At 48.3% G+C, this 17,273-nt stretch overlaps 1 protein-coding gene across 2 annotated transcripts in view; it reads right to left on the bottom strand.

The window, feature by feature from the left end:
• TPST2 (tyrosylprotein sulfotransferase 2) overlaps nucleotides 1-13,029 on the bottom strand; it is a 59,981-nt gene extending 46,952 nt beyond the window's left edge. The window contains exon 1 of one of the 2 annotated variants that reach the window (XM_063086995.1): nucleotides 12,948-13,029. The gene's annotated coding sequence lies outside the window, so the exon portion shown is untranslated. The remainder of the gene's footprint in view (nucleotides 1-12,947) is intronic. The other variant, XM_063086994.1, reaches the window with a different exon arrangement.
• Nucleotides 13,030-17,273: the final 4,244 nt, after the last annotated feature.

Below are 17,273 nucleotides of genomic sequence, written 5' to 3' on the forward strand. Positions count from 1 at the left end.
GTGTCTATACCAAAAGGTCAGAAGGTTATCTGAAGTTTTTTGCTTAGAAAGTCTCTGACATACTTCCCCCTTCCCCACCCCCACGGTGGTGGACCTCCCACTTCTTTGTTGTGGCAATGGCCAAGGGCCAAAAGGTGGGAAGGCTTGAACCAGAACAAAGCAAGTCATAAATACTTGCTGGATGTCATGTTCCCAGAGCCGGCCTAAACATTTTCTTGTGGTTCATCCCAGAAGCACTATGCTTTCATCCCAGGGATATTTGGGGCATATTATCAGAGACAGGAGGTGAGAATTACGTGGGCGTTTAAACTGCATAATTTGTTGGCCCCAGTTCTGAGGTAGCACGTACTGGAAATCCATTAACCTGCCCCTCTGCCGCCTTCGCGAACAATCCAGGAGAATCTCCTCCTTCACACTTACTCCTAGAAGCAGGAAGAAAGGAATGAATTTCAAAGGCTTCAAGAGCTGCTCAGAACAAGAACACTTAAAAAAAAAAAAAAACCGGGAGGGAGTGGGGGCATGTTCTTAGATGATTCAGTCTTCTCGGGGCTGATTCAAAGTGAGTGAACAGACTTTTCCAAATGATTTGGGGAGCTGAGTGGGCCTGGGACCTTGTCAGAAAGTTATTTCCACCTGCAGACTTGCCTGGTCATTGCCAGGAAGCAATACGCCACGGAAATAGTCCCTTAATTATCTGAGTCTCAGTTTCCTCATCTGTAAAATGGGTGAAGAACAACAACAAAAAAAAACCCTTGTTGCTGTGAATTACTGAGCACCTCCATGCATCAGGCCACACATAACTACCATCTGTAATCCTCACAGCAACCCATGATATGTTTTACAGGTGAGGAAACTGAGGACTAGAGAGGAAACGGATCTGGCTCAAGGTCTCACAGCTCATGGCCAAGACAGCTGGAGTTCTGACTCAAGTGTGTCTGATTCGAGAGCTGCCATCTTTCTACCACTTCAGGCTTCCTCTCGATGTCTGCCTCATGGTCACAGTGATGTTTCAATGGCATCACACCCAAAAGGATAAAGATACTCCCCAAGGCGCCTGATAACTGGGGAGTACATTTTCAGGGCTACCTGATCTATGTGTCTCCCTGGTTGCAATCATCACATTGGCTAAATAAATCTTTGTTATATGTATTTGTCCTCAGTTTCTTTTTGGGTCAACACACCTCTTTGCTCAGGAACTGGCAAGCCATAGGAATCTGAGAGCTGGCTGGCTGGAGACAGATACAAGTACCTGGAGTCTTCATTACCCCTCCTCCTGGGCTCTCCTTGTCCCCAGTCCCAAGTGGAGAGGGTTCCAGAGAGCAGAACTGGGAAAAAGGCAACAGCAAGCCATTGTCTCCTTACAAAGAAGGAACACACAGCCAGCGTCCTACACCTCCAAAATGTGGCTCCCAGCCACGGGTCGTGCTGTGCCCATCACTTCCTGCCACAACCCCTGTTCTGTCAGGAATATGCCACCCACCAGCTGACCCAACCAGAAGCGGAGCCGGGGAGGAACCATTCTTTCCCACCTGCTCTTGGAGGGGCTTCATGCCACTGGTTTTTCTGGATCATGAGAGAATATTCCATGAACTTCCCCACCCTGTGCATCCTGAGACCACCCAAGGGACTCCAGCAGGACATGCTCCCCAGCCCCTGAGGCTTCAGTCCTCCCCACCTGCCCCACCCCACCCAGTCTCACGGCCCATCACTCACCTGTGGGAGCCCTAAGCCCCCCAGCTAGAGGGGTAAGAATGTGCATTTGAAACCCACTCCTCCACTTCCCCAGACAACTGGTCCAATTCCCCTGGGCCCCATTTCCTTCATCTGTAAAATGGGAATAATAACAACACTTCCCTGGAAGGTGAGATAAATTGTACTTAGGAAGTCCTTAGTAGAGTAGCTGTCACACACTAGGATATCAGTAAACACTGGCCATGAATATTATGACTTTGGCACCAAATGCTTTCTTGTCCCTGTACTATTACTGATATTATGTCTTCTTTTTGACTCTTCTCTTTTTGATCCCCATCCCTTTTTGACTCTTCTCCCTAATAATTATAGTAAAATAATAATAATAGTAATCACCATACCTACCAATTGCTGAGGGCCTCCTATTTGCAAGACCATGCACAGAGCGTTTCCCCATGGACCACCTCCTTCCCAGAGCATCTTCCCGGGACAATGACACTACCATTTGTGTACTTCTCCTTTGTCCATCTTTTCACCTAAAATGTCAGCTCCCTAAGGGCATGGACAGTGTCTTGCTCACTGCTGGATCTCTGGTGCCCAGCACAGAGCCTGGCACAAAGAAGGTGCTTAATATTTGATGCATAAATGAAACCCCGAGTCCTCGCAAAAACCCAGTGATGTAAGTGATGACAGTATCCTTTTAAAATAAAGATGCAATAAATAAATAAATAAAATAAAATAAATTAAGAAAAATTTTAAATTTTTTCTTAAAATTTTCTTTAAATTTCACCAAAAATTTAAGAAAATTTCCAACGGCCACGCCACACTAACTGGCAAAACCTAGATTTCAACCTGGGGCTGTGTACTAATTAAGGAAATCCCACTTCCCCAATCAGCTTCACCCCATATGCCTAGGAAACCTTCTCTGACGTCTGCCACCTACAGGGCTACCTTTCTGGAAACTCATCAAGGCTGGACTTTGGGGGTAACATTCCTGGGGGACCTTATTTGTGCCAGTGAAGCCCCAAGAAGTCAGATCTGTAGGAGCCTGTAGGCCAGCGCAGGAGACTAACACCAAGTAACCTGACAATCAGCAGAATGAAATAAGAGCTTGATTAGAGGAATCAATAAGAGGAATAAATAAAGGAAGTGAGAGGAAGGAGCCATGGATTCCTGCTGGGGTGGGGGTGTGGTAGTGAGGATCAGGCAAGAATTTCAGCTGAGCCTAAAAGGATGAGCAGCATTTTAACAGGTGCAGTGATTGGAGGAAGTGTCCCAGGTAGAGGGAACACCTTGAGCAGAGGCTTAGAGGTGTGAAAGGACCCTGGAAATCTGGAGAATGGCAAAGAATTTGCTGTGAGCAGAACAGCCTATGGAGGGGGGTTAGGTAAATAGTAATGGCAATAAGATAACAATAATAGTAAGAACAGCATACAGTGCTTACCCAACGCCCAGGCACCATTCTACACATGTTAAAAGTATTGGCCCATTTAATCCTCACAACTAATCAATGAGGATGATGTTGCTATCACCCCATTTACAGATGAGGAAGCCAAGGCACAGAGAGGTTAAAGTCCTTGCCTGAGATCTCACAGCAGGTACGTGGCAGAGCAGGATCTTGAAGCTGCACTGTCTGGTTTTAGAGCCCACATGCTTAACTTCTACTGCAGCAGATCTCAAAGTGGGTTCCCGACCAGCAGCAGCAGCATTTGGGAACTTATTAGAAATGCAAATCCTCTGGCCCCATGGGGAATTCTGGGAGCAGAGTGCAGCAATCCATGTTGAACAAGCACTCCATGTGCTCTGAGGTCAGTGACCTCTGACCCACAGACCTGACTGACCTCTGCAGTCCTCAGGACTGTGCCATGTCCTCACCTGAGTGGTAGGTAGAGACCAGCCAAGCCTCTAACCGGAATCTCCTGTCTCCCAGGAGGGTGCTTTCACGACATCAGAGCACCCACCAGCTAAACACTCTCCCTGCACAGCTTCCAGAGGATGGGAGATTGAGAGCCCATTCTTTACTCCAAAACTGTCTCTGTGATCCTAAGCAAGTCACCTCGACTGTTTGGGCCTCAGTTTCCCCATCCGTGGAAGATATGAACCCAATTTCCAATCTTGCTTTTCTCCCCCAAACTCTTAGCCAGCAAAATATGCACTGCTGGCCTACTGTGCGCTCGAGCACAGCAGCGAACACGCAGCCGTGGTGGCTCTTGGTGGCAGACTGAGGGGCAAAAGCACCGACTGCGTGCAGGCACCGGGAGGCCTCAGAGGCAGGGTAACAGATACTCCCCTTCCCCCACTGCTGACAGCCATGCTAAGCGCCCCAAACCAAATCAAACCAAAACCGGCATTCCGCCCTCTCGCTGCCAACTCAGGCTTCCTCTTCCTCCACGGCCCGGCCCGGTGGGGCGGGCCCTGGGGGGTGGAAGCGGCCACTCCACCCTTCTCCCACGCCTCCAGGGTGCCTGGCCGGTCCCCAGAGCTCTGCGAGAGTCCGGATGGTTCTGCAGCAGGATGTCACTTAGAAGCCAAAGGAAGTGGGACAGAGAGTCCCTAATGAGAGATAAAAGGGCTCTCTGCTTGTGCGGTGCGCGAGCATGGGGGTGGGCACGGAGAGAAGGGGAAGTAGTGCGGGAGGGACGGAAGAAGACGGAGACCACACGCAGAGATGGGGAGAGACAGAGACGGGGGAGACAGGTGGGGAGAGACAGAGATGGGGAGACAGAGATAGGTGGACACAGAGATTAGGGAGCAGACAGACACCAAGAGAGACAGAGATGGGGAGAGACAGAGACAGGAGGACACAGAGATCAGGGAGCAGACAGACACCAAGAGAGACAGGGATGGGGAGACAGACGGGGGAGACAGGTGGGGAGAGACAGAGACAGGCAGAGACAGAGATCAGGGAGCAGACAGACAGCAAAAGAGACAGAGATGGGGGAGACAGAACCAAGGGGAGACAGAGGTAGGAGAGAGAAAAAGAGAGTCAGGGAGAAACAAAAATACAGACCAAGTCAGAAACACTGAGCAAGAGCAAGATGGGAAGCAGGCACAGCCTGGAACAGGAACCTGAGCTCCCACAGCGTGAATCTGTAGCCACATCGCTGTGCCCACAGCTTGGCTAATGGAGCTGTCTGCATCCCTCCGTCGAAGCTCCAGGGAAGGAATGGGACATTAAGAGTGGGGTCACTGCTGGCCTGGCCCCGTTCAAGCCCCCTACCACCTGTCACAGGAGTTTCCCAAATTCCTACCTGCTGAGGACCACTTTCCCAATGTTGACTACATCCAGAACTCCCTTAACTCTTACATATTTTTGTTAAATGCATTCAATATTTTTAAAGTATGTTTTCAAAGGAAACTATCATCTACCAGCTTAAATGAAAAACATGCCCTAATTAAAAAGTCACTGCCAAAATAAACACAAAGGAAGCAATGCTGTGCCTCCTCGCAACGCTGTGCCTCCTCGCTGGAGGCTGCCGCCTGCTCAAGGATCCCAGGAGCCCTGCAGGGCCCTGCTCGTTGTTAAAACAGAGGAGTCTGGGGAGAAACATTAAAGACACCAAATTAGCACCCTTATAGAGACTTTCTCCTGGAAGTCATCAGAGGATGGAGAAAACTCTCTCATTCTGTGATTGAACACTGCATGTTCTGTGATTTAACACCCCATACTAGGCAACAGCAGCCTCCAGGACAAAACCCAGGTTCTCCTGCATGGCCCTTGAGGCTCTGTTGCAACTGAACTCCTGCTGGCCTCCAATTTTAACACCATCTGCTCCCCTGCCCCCAACACACACTCTACCAAACCTACCAAGCCACACTTTTGCACCTGTAGTTACCTCCCCCCAAAAACCTTTCCTGCCCTCCTCTACCCAGCTAACTCCTGCTGGCACAATTTGCACCCCTCCTCCAGGAAGCCTTCCCTGATTGCCTCCCATCCTGTACCAGGATCCCCCAATGTGCTCAGCACCCTGTGTGGTCTTTGGTGTGGCCTTGCTGCCTCCCCCATTGGAATGTGCAGGGCTGGGACCCCGTCCTAGGCCTCACACCTTCTCATGACCCAGCATGGTCCCCAAACTCCCAGCACGGGCTGCACAGATATTTGTCGACTAAATGGCAGAATGGAAGAATAAAGAAATGAAGGCACATGAATGCCCTCGGATAGACCAAAATCAAAACAAAACCATCTCTGTGTTCTGTGGAAAAGTTCCAGGCAGTAGCTCCTGTCCAACATGAATCAGACAACTTGGCTCAGATCAGCCTCACCCACTCACTGGTCCGCAGACTTCAGCCAGTGATCAAGTCCTCTAGAAGCCTCAGTTTCCTCACCTATGAAATGGGGCAATAGTACTACCTATGATAGAGCTAAGAAAAATACACGCAAAGAGCTAAGTACCCAGCAAGCACTCAAATATTAACCGCCATCATTATTTTTATCACCATCTAACACTTAGCAAACCACAAAATTTTATAACTTGAAGGGACCCAAGAGATGATTAGAATAGGGGTTGGAAGACTTTTTCCATAAAAGGCCAGACAAATATTTTCAGCTTCATAGGACCTATGGTCTCTATGGTAATTATTCAAATCTGCTGCTGGAACATGAAAGCAGCCATAGACAAAATGTCAATCAATAAGCATGGTTGTGTTTCAATAAAACTTTATTTACAAAAACAGGTACTGGGCTGGATTTGGGCAATGGGCTGTAATCTGCCAACTTCTTGTCTAGGCCCTCACTATTCCCAACGTGATCTTTAGAAAAGCAGCATCAGAATCCCCTGTCAGCTAGTATGGCCCTACCCCATACCTGCTGGTCAGAATCTTCAGTTTAACAATTTCACCGAGGAGTTCATGTACACGTTAAGGTTTAAGAGGCATCAGGCACTCAATTTCCTAGGTCAACATCTCTGGTCAGATTTGTGGTTGACTCTCTTTCTTGCCTCATGCCTCCACCAGAATGTAAACTCCAGGTAAACCGAGACTTTGTTTCTTCTTAACTCCTACATCCCAGCATCTATCTAGCATATCTATCTCAGCATTTGAGAACCTGCCATTTGTCCTTATTCAACAAGTATTTGTTGAGTGCCTAGTATGTCCAGGCCCAGTGCCAGGTGCTGGGGCCATTGCAATGAACGTACACACTAGTGGCAGGCGTCACTCAGGAGCTATCCGTACAGATGGGATGAATACATGACACTTGCAGGCAACCTCTGGAGTTGGGCAGATAGGGCTCAAATCCCAGTGCTGTCACATCTGGCATATATAACCTCGGGAAAGCAACTCAACTATTTCCAAGCCTCAGTTTCTAGGAAATGAGGTGGCCAATGACAAACACATACCCACTATCTTGTGAGGGCGGGGAAGGGACAGTAGATGGTGTCCTGGCAGCCATGCAGGTGGTGCAGATGTATTGGAATCACAGACACACACTAACCAGTACTCACAGCAGAGAAATCTCAGCTGGCCCCAAATATCTCACTGTGGGTTAGGTGGGGACCTAAACCAGGTGGGGTGGGACTCTGGGCTCAGAGATAGGGGCTCCTCACCCAGAGAATGTGGAATGAGAACAAACTCTATACGTGTTAAAAGCTCTGAGGGCTTATAATGGCAGACAAGGTATCAGGAGGCCTCAAACAGCCTGATGTCCTAGAAAAGCAGAACTGGAAGGGCTCCTCGAGAACATCAAAACCAGTGGTTAAAAAATAACTTGTTTTTAAATCAACGGAACTGTGTGACATAAGGCAGGCCTGAGGCGTCCTTAGAGCACTGAAGATCTGCAGCAGGCCAAAGGGGTCTGGGACCGGACAGGTCACACATGTAATAATGGGGAGTGTGGGGACTACAGTGACCTGGAGAACACAGGCTATCTAAGGGGCAGCTTCAGGCCACTCTGGTTTGTCCTGAGCTCCTGAGTTTCCAAGAAAAGTGAGAAATTGGAATTTTCCTCTGGAAATGTTTGAATGTTGGCTCAGTTTTAAAAAAGAATCACATAGCATGAGAGCTAAACAAAACCATGCTGTAGACTGAACCCACCCATTTAACAGGTAGGGAAACTGAGGCTCAGAGAGAGGAAGCGCCTTGCCCAATGTCACACAGTGATTTGGAGGGAGAGTTGGGACGTGGATGCCTCCAAGCTCTTGCGCACTGCCCATGAGAGTGTGGGGCGTGGGAGAAGTGGAGGGAACTGGGAGGGGCGGGTGGGAATACACACTTCAAAAGCCAAGAGCCCTACTTGTCTGTCCATCGAGGAAGGGGTGTGGACAGAGGGATGGGGAATGGATGAACATTTATTCATAATATTTATAACAACTGACATATTGTGTGTCTTCTATCGCTGGGCCTTAAGATGGGGTACTGAGATGGGTTAAGGATGTAAATTAAGACTGTAGATCTTACAGATTTAGATTCAAATCCTGTCTCTCCCGGGGCTGGTGGTTAGCTAAGTTGTTAGAGTGAAGTGTTGTAACAACAAGGTCAAGGGTTCCAGCCAACCACAAAAAAAAAAGGGGGTGGGGGGAGAAAAAGAAAAAAACTCACAAAAACAAACAAAAAAACCAAATCCTATCTCTCCCAGGGGTGACCTTGTGCAAACTGCTTCACCGCTCTGTGCCTCAGCATGTTCATCTCATAGGAATGTTAGGAGAATTACATGAGTTAAAGGAAACAAAGTGCCTGGAACTTTCAGCTGTACTTATAATTACAGTTGACCCCTGAACAACATCAGGGTTATGGGCACTGACTTCCCCCTCCCCTGCAGTGGAAAATCCACATATAACTTTTGACTCCCCAAACACTTAACTACTAAGAGGCTACTGTTGACCAGAAGTCTTACCAATAACATGAACAATTAACACATATTTTGTATGTTATATGTATTAATACTGTATTCTTACAATAAAGCAAGCTAGAAGGGGGGGGAAAGAGTAAGCTACAGAAAAGAAATTTCAAGAACAATTTCCAATATATTTAGTGAAAAAAATCTGCACGTAAATGGACCCACACAGTTCAAACCCCTGCTCTTCAAGGGTCAAATGTATAAGGACTTTTGACGGATGGGGAAGCTGAGGATCATAAGGGGCATGCTGAGGATTTCACAGAGCCTGTCTCACCCAAGGCCTCAGCTTCTGCCTGGTACCAGGGTAAGTACTTTACTGCCATCCCCTCCCATCCCACAAGACCAGGAGGTGGGCCCCACTTGTACCTCTATTCTGCAGATGAGAAAACCAAAGCATAGGGAAAGTAGTCAGTGGCCCCAGACACACAGCTCCTAAGTGGAGCAGCCGGAGTCTAACGCTGGCCCAAGTCCCCTGGCACGCCACCACCCTGCCTGCTTTCTGGCCACCTGCCTGCTTTCTGGCCACAGAGACCTGGGTCAAAAGTCTGGATGATGCAAGAATTCACTTGGCAGACAACCAGCTGCCCATTATCTGAACACACAGGATAAGAGGTAGCTCCCTGACACACCAGCAGCCCCAGACGCTCCCCAGGGCACCAAGCACTGCCCTCTGCGGTCCTCCCCTGCAATTTCTGGGGCTTGGCCCAGCTCTCTGGCTGCTTTGAATGAATCATTCCCACAAATCCTCCTCAGGCTGCAGCCCAGGGTAGGGGAGATCTGAGAAAGGGCATGGCAGGGGGCAGGCATCCCAAACCTTCCCTGCAGCAGCCCCAGACAGGGCAGTGGTGTGTGTCTGCAGAGAGCAAGGAGCTTTGCCTTGGAGGCACTAGGAATACATGGCACAGCAAGTGGGGAAGCCAGGAGCTACTGCTACCCACAGAAGCTTCCACGATGCCACATGGCAAATCAAAGCCACCCACCCATACTCAAACTTTCAAAAAGGCACATACCGGTCACCAACCCCAGGCTGTGAAGCCATATCTGACCTACTGCTCACACTATAAATTCATCTGCAAAGTCACATCAATAATGCATTGACAGCCTTACCAATCCCAAGATGCTAACCACATGTGAGTTCTGACCAGTCTGTGCCCATTCCCTAGAAGGGCACACTGAGGCCCAGAGAGGGGCAGTCCATTGCCTAGGGAGCCTCCTCACCCCATCTCCATTTCCCGAGGCTGCTTTTTTGATGCACAGGAATCTGGATTCCAAAAGGACAAGGGAAAGCCGGTATACAGAAAAGAGTAAAAGCAAGAGGGGCTGATGCAGAGACTGGCAGGCATGGCCTCAACGCCCCTCCCAAACAGCAGCTTCCCAGGTGAACTGAGGCTGGTTGCTGGGAATCTGCGATGTACAGATGAATCTGGCTTAAGTTCTCGAACCAGCAGACTAGAGTTTTAACCTCAGGAGAACCGACTACCTTCAAGTAATTTCATTCCTCTGTGAAAACACTGCATTCTGACCTGCTCTTCTGGAACAGCCTCACCTCATGGAAGGCAAAGAGCATGAGGGAAGAGGTGGAGGTTCCAGGTGTGGGGGAGACACCCAAGAGAAGAGTGGGGGAAGTCTGTGTGTCTGGGTGCTCACAGAGGGGCATGTGTAAGCAGGGATTGCTCGCCACGCCTGTGAGTGGCACCTTTTGAAATAAGCAGTGGCTCACTGTGGCCCCACATGTGGCCCACTCCTGTGGCCTCAGGGGGAGGGAGGGCACCTTCAGAGTGAGCATGGGGGCTCAAGGTGGGGCATGGGCATGACCAATTCAATTTCATGGCCAAGGGAAGAGCCTTCCCTTTGGGTTACAGTCTACGAAAACTACAAAGGATGTCCCTATCCTCCAAGGAGCCTTAGCTGTAAAGGGGGCAGTTTCTGTCTTTCCTTCACCCCCCCCACCAGTCCCCTAATACTGTGTCAGGTCTCTGGGTGTGTGTTGTGAGCCCCTGGGTCCCTCACTGCCTCCCCTTGTGGCAGCGAGTATTTATCACTGTTCCTAAGAGAAACACAAGGGCACACATACCTTGGTTAACCACTCTACAGGATTGATCTCTTTCCTTAACTAATTTTCCCAGAGACGTTCATGGCGACACATGGGGCACACCTCACTCTGCCAATGAGGCACTTAATTTAATGTGCATTAGAAAATAATTTATAACTAAAACATCAAAGCCAGTGATTTCAAGGATTATGACTGCTTAAGAGGAGACTAAATTTATTTAGGATTATTGGAACTCACACACTGCTGGTGGGAGTGAAACAGTGCAGCTGCTTTGGGAAACAGTCTGGCAGTTCCTCAAAGGTTAAACCTAAAGATACCATATGACCCAGGAATTCCACTCCTAAGGATATACCCGAGTGCACTGAAAACATATTTCCATAAAAAGACTTGTACATGAATGTTCATAGCAGCATTGTTCATAACAGCCAAAAAGTGGAAACAACCCAAATGTCCAACAACTGACAAATGTATAAATAGAATGTGGTATATCCACACAATAGAATATTACTTAGCCATAAAAAGTAAAGTACTTAAAACAAAAACAAAAACAAAAACAAAAAAGTAAATGAAGTACTGACATATGCTACAATGAAATGAACCTTAGAAACATTATTCTAAGTGAAAGCACCTGTCATAAAAGGTAACAAAGTGTACAATTCCATTTATATGAAATGTCCAGCATGGGCAAATTCATAGAGACAGAGAGCAGATCAGCAGTTGCCTGGGAATGGGGGAAGGAGGGATTGTGGAGTGACTGTTAATGGTTACAGGGTTTCCTTTTAGGATGACTAAAATGTTCTAAAATTAGATAGTGGTGAAAATTGCAAACTGTGAATATCCTAAAAAACCACTGAATTGTATACTTTAAAAGGGTGTATTGTATGGTATGTGTATTGTACCTCAATAAGGCTGTTATAGAAAATGTATATGGGATTTTTAAAAATAAAGTGATACAGAGATATCTATTAAGCAAATAACAGTACAGTTGGGGTTCAATGGAGGTAAAATGGTTCAAAATGACACAATTCCTTTAGAACGATGCAACAAACCCAATTTTACAGTCATGGAAACTGAGGCTGCAGGGGAGGGCATAAATGATTCGCCCAGGCCGCATCAGTGACCTAAATAAGAGTGAGTCACACCCAGATCTGTCCAAATCCAGAAATCTGGCCTATAAGACCACTCTGCTAGAAAGGAGTACAAGATGGGGGATGGGGAAAGGTGTCCCCAGCCCAGTCCAGAGACAGACATGCAAGGAGGTTGGCAAGTGAGGAAAGGGCCAGTTACCTCCGTGCGGTTCAAAACAGGAAGCAGCCAACAATGATGGAGAATGCCAAAGAAGGCTTCCAGGAGGAGGGCTGCCTTCAGAAGTTGCTGAAGGATGAGTAGGAGTTCGCCAGTCCCCCATTCCCAATATCCCTATAGGACATGAAGTCAAGAGGTCTATGGGTGAGATTCAGTTCTGCCACAGCCTGGCTGTAGGTCCTAGGGCCATGAGCGCGTGACCTCTCTGAGCCTCAGTTTCCCCATCTGTAAAGGAGAAGGAGGCAAAGTGATAGGTATAGTGCCTTCTAACTATTGCACTGAAACGGATGGTTCCCGCCCTCCCTCCAGAGGGAGGAGGCCGTTGAGTGGGAAAGCCAGACCCCGACCTCTGTCCCATATAATAGTAATGGCTTTGCCAGGTTAGGCGTGCCCAGCCTCGGTAACCATAGCCCCCTTCACTTACTGCCACTTCCAGTCCCAGCTCCTCCCGCCAGCTCACACTGAGAAGGGCAGGCTGCCGGAGGGGTGTGTATGGGGGGTATTCTCTGGTCAAATGTCGCCCCTCTCCTCGCGGTGACCTCCAAGTTCACCAGGGCTCTCCCCAGCCCATGCTGTCGGCGCCCACCACCCCAGCCAGCGTTTCCGCCCCCACTCCACTTCTGACACGCCTGGCAGCTCCACGGTGGCTGTAAGTTAACTTCCACGCGCCCCAGCGCCCGCCTGCGGGACCCCGCGTGCCTGAGCGGGGCTGGGGACTCCGAAGGCAGTGACACGCCGCGCCCCCCCGCCGCCACCACCACGAACACATGCAGACGGTGAGCGTCTCTCGGGCGCAGGGTACGAAGCGGCACGCGCGGCAACAGGGATCCGGTCTGTGCCGCACCCCGCGAAAAGCGCTCGGGGCGCCGGGCGGGTGCAGATCCTCCCACCGCCCGCCCGCGCCCCTGCCTCCCGGCTCTCAGCTCCCAGCCCGGAGCCCGAGCAGCCGCGCCGGGCCCGGAAGAAGCCGCGAGGACGGAGGGCTCCCGAGCGCCCGAGGCCGGCTCGCAGGCGCCCCGAGCCCGCGCCCGCAGCCCAGGCCCCCCGCGCCGCCCCAGGGCCACCTACCGTGCCGAGGCGCTGCGAGGCAGCCCCGCGCGCCCAGCGACTCCCGGCTTCCAGCCGCCCCGGCCGGGGGAGGGGGAGGGCCCGTGCGGGGGCGTGGCCGCAGCGCCATGACGTCGTGAGGGGGCGGGCCCGGTACGCGGCCACGCCCACGACCCTGCCGCCCAGTCCGGCACCGAGCAGGGGGGTTCCGCGGAGCTCCCTGGAGGCTCGCCGGGGAGCTCCAGGAGTCCAGCCCCACCGCCCTGGGAATCCTTGCCTGCACGCGGGCTTACCCCCAGGACGGGCAGATCACCACTTTTCCTCCCAAACAACTCTATTTAGAAGTTCCTCTCTGCCTATAAGCAGTGAAGTGGAATGATCGCCCAAGAGTGGTGTAAGAGAAGAAAACTAGACCCAGAGCAAGGTGCATTTGTGCTACTGTTTGTGCAAAACAAAGAAAAAAAATGGAGGGGCTCTGATGTATATTCATATACATCAGTGGTTTCAAGGGGGTTGCGATTTTGCCCTGACATCCCACCCCGACCCTACATTTGGCAATGTCTGAAGACATTTTTGGTTGTCACAACTGAGTACGGGGAGGGCGAGGGGGCTAGGGGGGCGGGTCCTGCTGGTATCTAGCGGGTAGATGTCTGGGATGCTTCTAAACATCCTACTATGCACAGGACAGCCCCCGCGCTCAACAGAGAACCGTCCAGCGTAAAGTGCCAATAGTGCAGAGGTTGAAATGAATGAAATAGAACTTCAGGCTGGTAACCCTCAGCTCAGTCTAAGATATAAAACCTCTCTGTGCCTCTGTTTCTTCATCTGTAAACTGGGGGAAATAATAGACCTATTTTTGCAGAATATGCATTGAATACCTGAAGGAAAGGGGAGGGAGGAGTGCAGGCTTACTTTTCACTGTGAACCTTTGTTCTCTTTTAACTTTAAAAACACTGTATGTATATATTATTTGTTTTAAATAAATTTCTTTAATATTTACAACTATAACTGCAAACATTATGTACACACATGCAAACCAAAGCATACAGACATTGAGTAATTTGCCCGTAGCCAGCCATGTGTTCATTCATAGTTCATTCATTAATTCATTCATGGGTCCAATAAATAATTAGTGCCTGCCATGTGGAAGATGCTGAGACTGACAAAATGAAATCCCCTGCCTCCATGGAGCCTGTTGTTACTGGTCTAGAAACAATAAAACAATATTATATAGCATTTATTGAGTGCATATTAGAGACTTCATATGACAAATCTGATGAACTGACAGATCAAACACTGGCAGGGTGTTTTATAATGTCCCTTTGTGGGTGGAGAAATGTAGATCCAAGAAAAAAGTCTGAATGGGGGCATTTGTTTAATAACATTCTAGCAACAGCATTTCCTGAGCACTCTGTGCTGGGCACTGAGATTCAGGAGGTAACAGGAGGACTAGGACCCTGCGTCTGTGTAGGGGAAGCCGGACTTGGCGCCGACAAACCTTCACAGTAAAGTGAGTGCTTGTAACTGGTGACGCAGGAGCAGGTGGGATTAACCTGGTCCGGGGAGGGAGGGTCAAAGGTGTTTACGCATGACTGAGGCATGAGTGGATATCTGTTGAAGAGGGAATCTGTCAGTCATAGGGAAGAGCAGGTGCAAAGGCTCAGCAGGAAGGAGGTGAGTGTGGGGCCTTGCATGTAGAGCGGAGTGGACAGGATGGGGTGGATGTGAGAGAAGAGATCAACGGTTCTGCAGGGCTGGATGCCGCAGGGCTTTGTGGGCTGTGGGAAGGATCAGGGCTTTGTGTTGCAGCAATGGAGAGACAGAGAAGGTGTTCAGTAGGGGAAGAGTGTGGTTAGCTTTGCGTTCTACAGAGATCCCTCTGGCTGCTTCATGGAGGAGGAACAGGCAAGCAGACTGGTTTGGAAGCTGTTGAAATAATCCAAGGGAGGTTAGTCAGTCCAGGAAGGGGACGAGGGCATGGAGGGAGTGTTCTAGTTCCAAAGATGTTTGGAAGACAGAAATTGGCAGATCTCAGTTGAAGGGCTAAGGAAAAGGAACAGAATGATCCTCTAGTTTCTAGATTGTTCTTCTCTTCTCAGCACCCCCAGCTCAGCGAACCTCTTAAGGTCTCAGTCTGGCTGTCACCTCCTTGAGGAAGCTTAATGATCCCTGCCTCCCCACAAGGACATCCTGATAGATCAGACGCTGGACCATGCAACTGGAGAATTTGATGTGACTTTGAAGGCAAATGAAAGAGTTCATTACTGTCTGCATCCCCAACAGGAGCCTCCTCTGTCTTCTCTGCCAGGCTATCTCCTCAGCATCTAGACAAAGCCTGGCACTTAGGAAGTCTTCAATCAATATTTGTCAAAAGCAGGAATAATAAACGTAGCATAAAGCATATTGATTCTAAAACTCTTTCTAGCTCTGACATTCAAGGAGATGGTGTTAATGCTATATCAATAACTAAACTTTATTCAGGTGCTTGCTATGCGCTAAGCACCTTATTAGTATTATATTCCAGCTGATCACTTACTTCTCCCAGCAACCTTTTAAGGTTGTATTATCATTACTCCCATTTTACAGATGAGCAAACAAAGGCCCGACAAGGTAATGTGATTTGACCAAGGACAATAGCCGCTATTTGTCAGAAGTGGAATGTAAACTCAGATCTCTCTCACACTTTCCAGTCCACTGGTAGAAGGAGGCAGCTCAGCAGTGGAGAGGAGGTGAGCGTAAACAGGGAAGTTCCCTTCTCCTGCTGGAAGGATGTGGGATTACCACACCTAGCTGGATATGCAGGCTTTACCAAGCACTCTTCAATCCTGGGTGTCTGACCCAGTGACTGGCTGTCATGGCAAAGTGCTTCTAAACAAGATGCTCATCTCTTTAGAACCTCCTCAGGGCACCCTGGACCACATCTTTTTCTTATGTGCTTCACTCAGTTGCTATGTGTCCATTAGCATCTGATGCTGGCCAATGCCTCTGAGTGGTCCTCCTGCCCTCACCCCACATACACACGCTGCCCACTTTGTGCCCATACCCCACAGCCTAGAAGATTGTGGGTTGCCTCCTGTCATCACAGATGGGAGGTGATGTTCCATAACTCAGATGCTTTGCCTTCCCAACAACCGAAAGATTCATGATCTGGGATGTGACGTTGAAACATGGTGAAGTCCCCAGCTTGCCCAGTCATTGAGCTCTAAAGCCAGTGTTTAGGGCAAAACTTCATGCAGAGTCAAAATCACCCCCGAGAAGTCCCCTCAAAGGCTGTGGGCACCATGGCTACATGGGAAGTCCATTTCCGCTGATTTCCTCCAATATCATACCCACTATCATTTCTTGTGTTGAACACCTGATGAAGTTGAAACTCGAAGTTTTGGTTTCAAGGCAAAAGTATGATTTATTTTTAAGCTCTGAAATTCTGCTCCAGGTGGTGAGATGATCACATTTCAAGAGGCATGTTGGAACTAGGACCCATGGAGTGAACACCAGGTTTATAGCTCCTCCATTACATTCACTTCCAGCCTTTTTACATGTTATTTTCTTTTGCTTGTTTCTTTTTATCTTTATTATTTATTTTTGCTTAATTTTTCTATGTTCTCTGTTTTTTCATTACAACATGTTTTGTTTATTTATAAACGTGTTATCAAAACATCAAATTAAATATAAAATAATGGCTTTATTAGTTTCTTCCAGTTTTTGCTTTGCCAAGTGTACATATCTTGTTTCAGCAATGTTAATATGTACATTTCTTTTTCAAATGTTAACACTTGTGAGAAAATAAGGATATCTTATTTGAATTGAAAGCAATCCAGGAAATCTGGACTATGAATACAAAGAAGTTTTAGGACTAACCTAACTGATTAATTTCTAGTATGTTTTCTTTTTATACAGCTCACCAGACTGAAACACTGAAAAAAAATCCTTCTTATTTGTAAATAAGTCCAAAATATTTCTTTCAATAAGTATAAAATAAAAATTTTGAGTGATCAGAAAGCAATTGTGTTATGTTTTAATGGATAGTATTTCTCTTCTTCTTTCTTGGATTGTAAAATTATAGTGCATCTTGCCATCAATAGGGCCTTGGAGCTGAGGAAATATGAAAGTTAATTTCATGTGGCTCATATGATTGTAAGGCTCAACTGCAATAGAATTTTAAAGCAGTATTCATAGACCTTAGGAACTAATCTATATAGCTTGTCCTTGGAATCAGAACCATAGAAGCTTAGAGATAAATTACAGAATCTTAGAGAACTGTGGAACTTTGGAACCACAGAATCTTGGGGCTGGATGGACATTTGAGCTGTCGTTTTACAGAAGGGAAGAATGAATCCCAAGAAATGG

Source organism: Cynocephalus volans, chromosome 2 (assembly GCF_027409185.1).
Source record: "Cynocephalus volans isolate mCynVol1 chromosome 2, mCynVol1.pri, whole genome shotgun sequence".
NCBI lineage: Eukaryota > Metazoa > Chordata > Mammalia > Dermoptera > Cynocephalidae > Cynocephalus > Cynocephalus volans.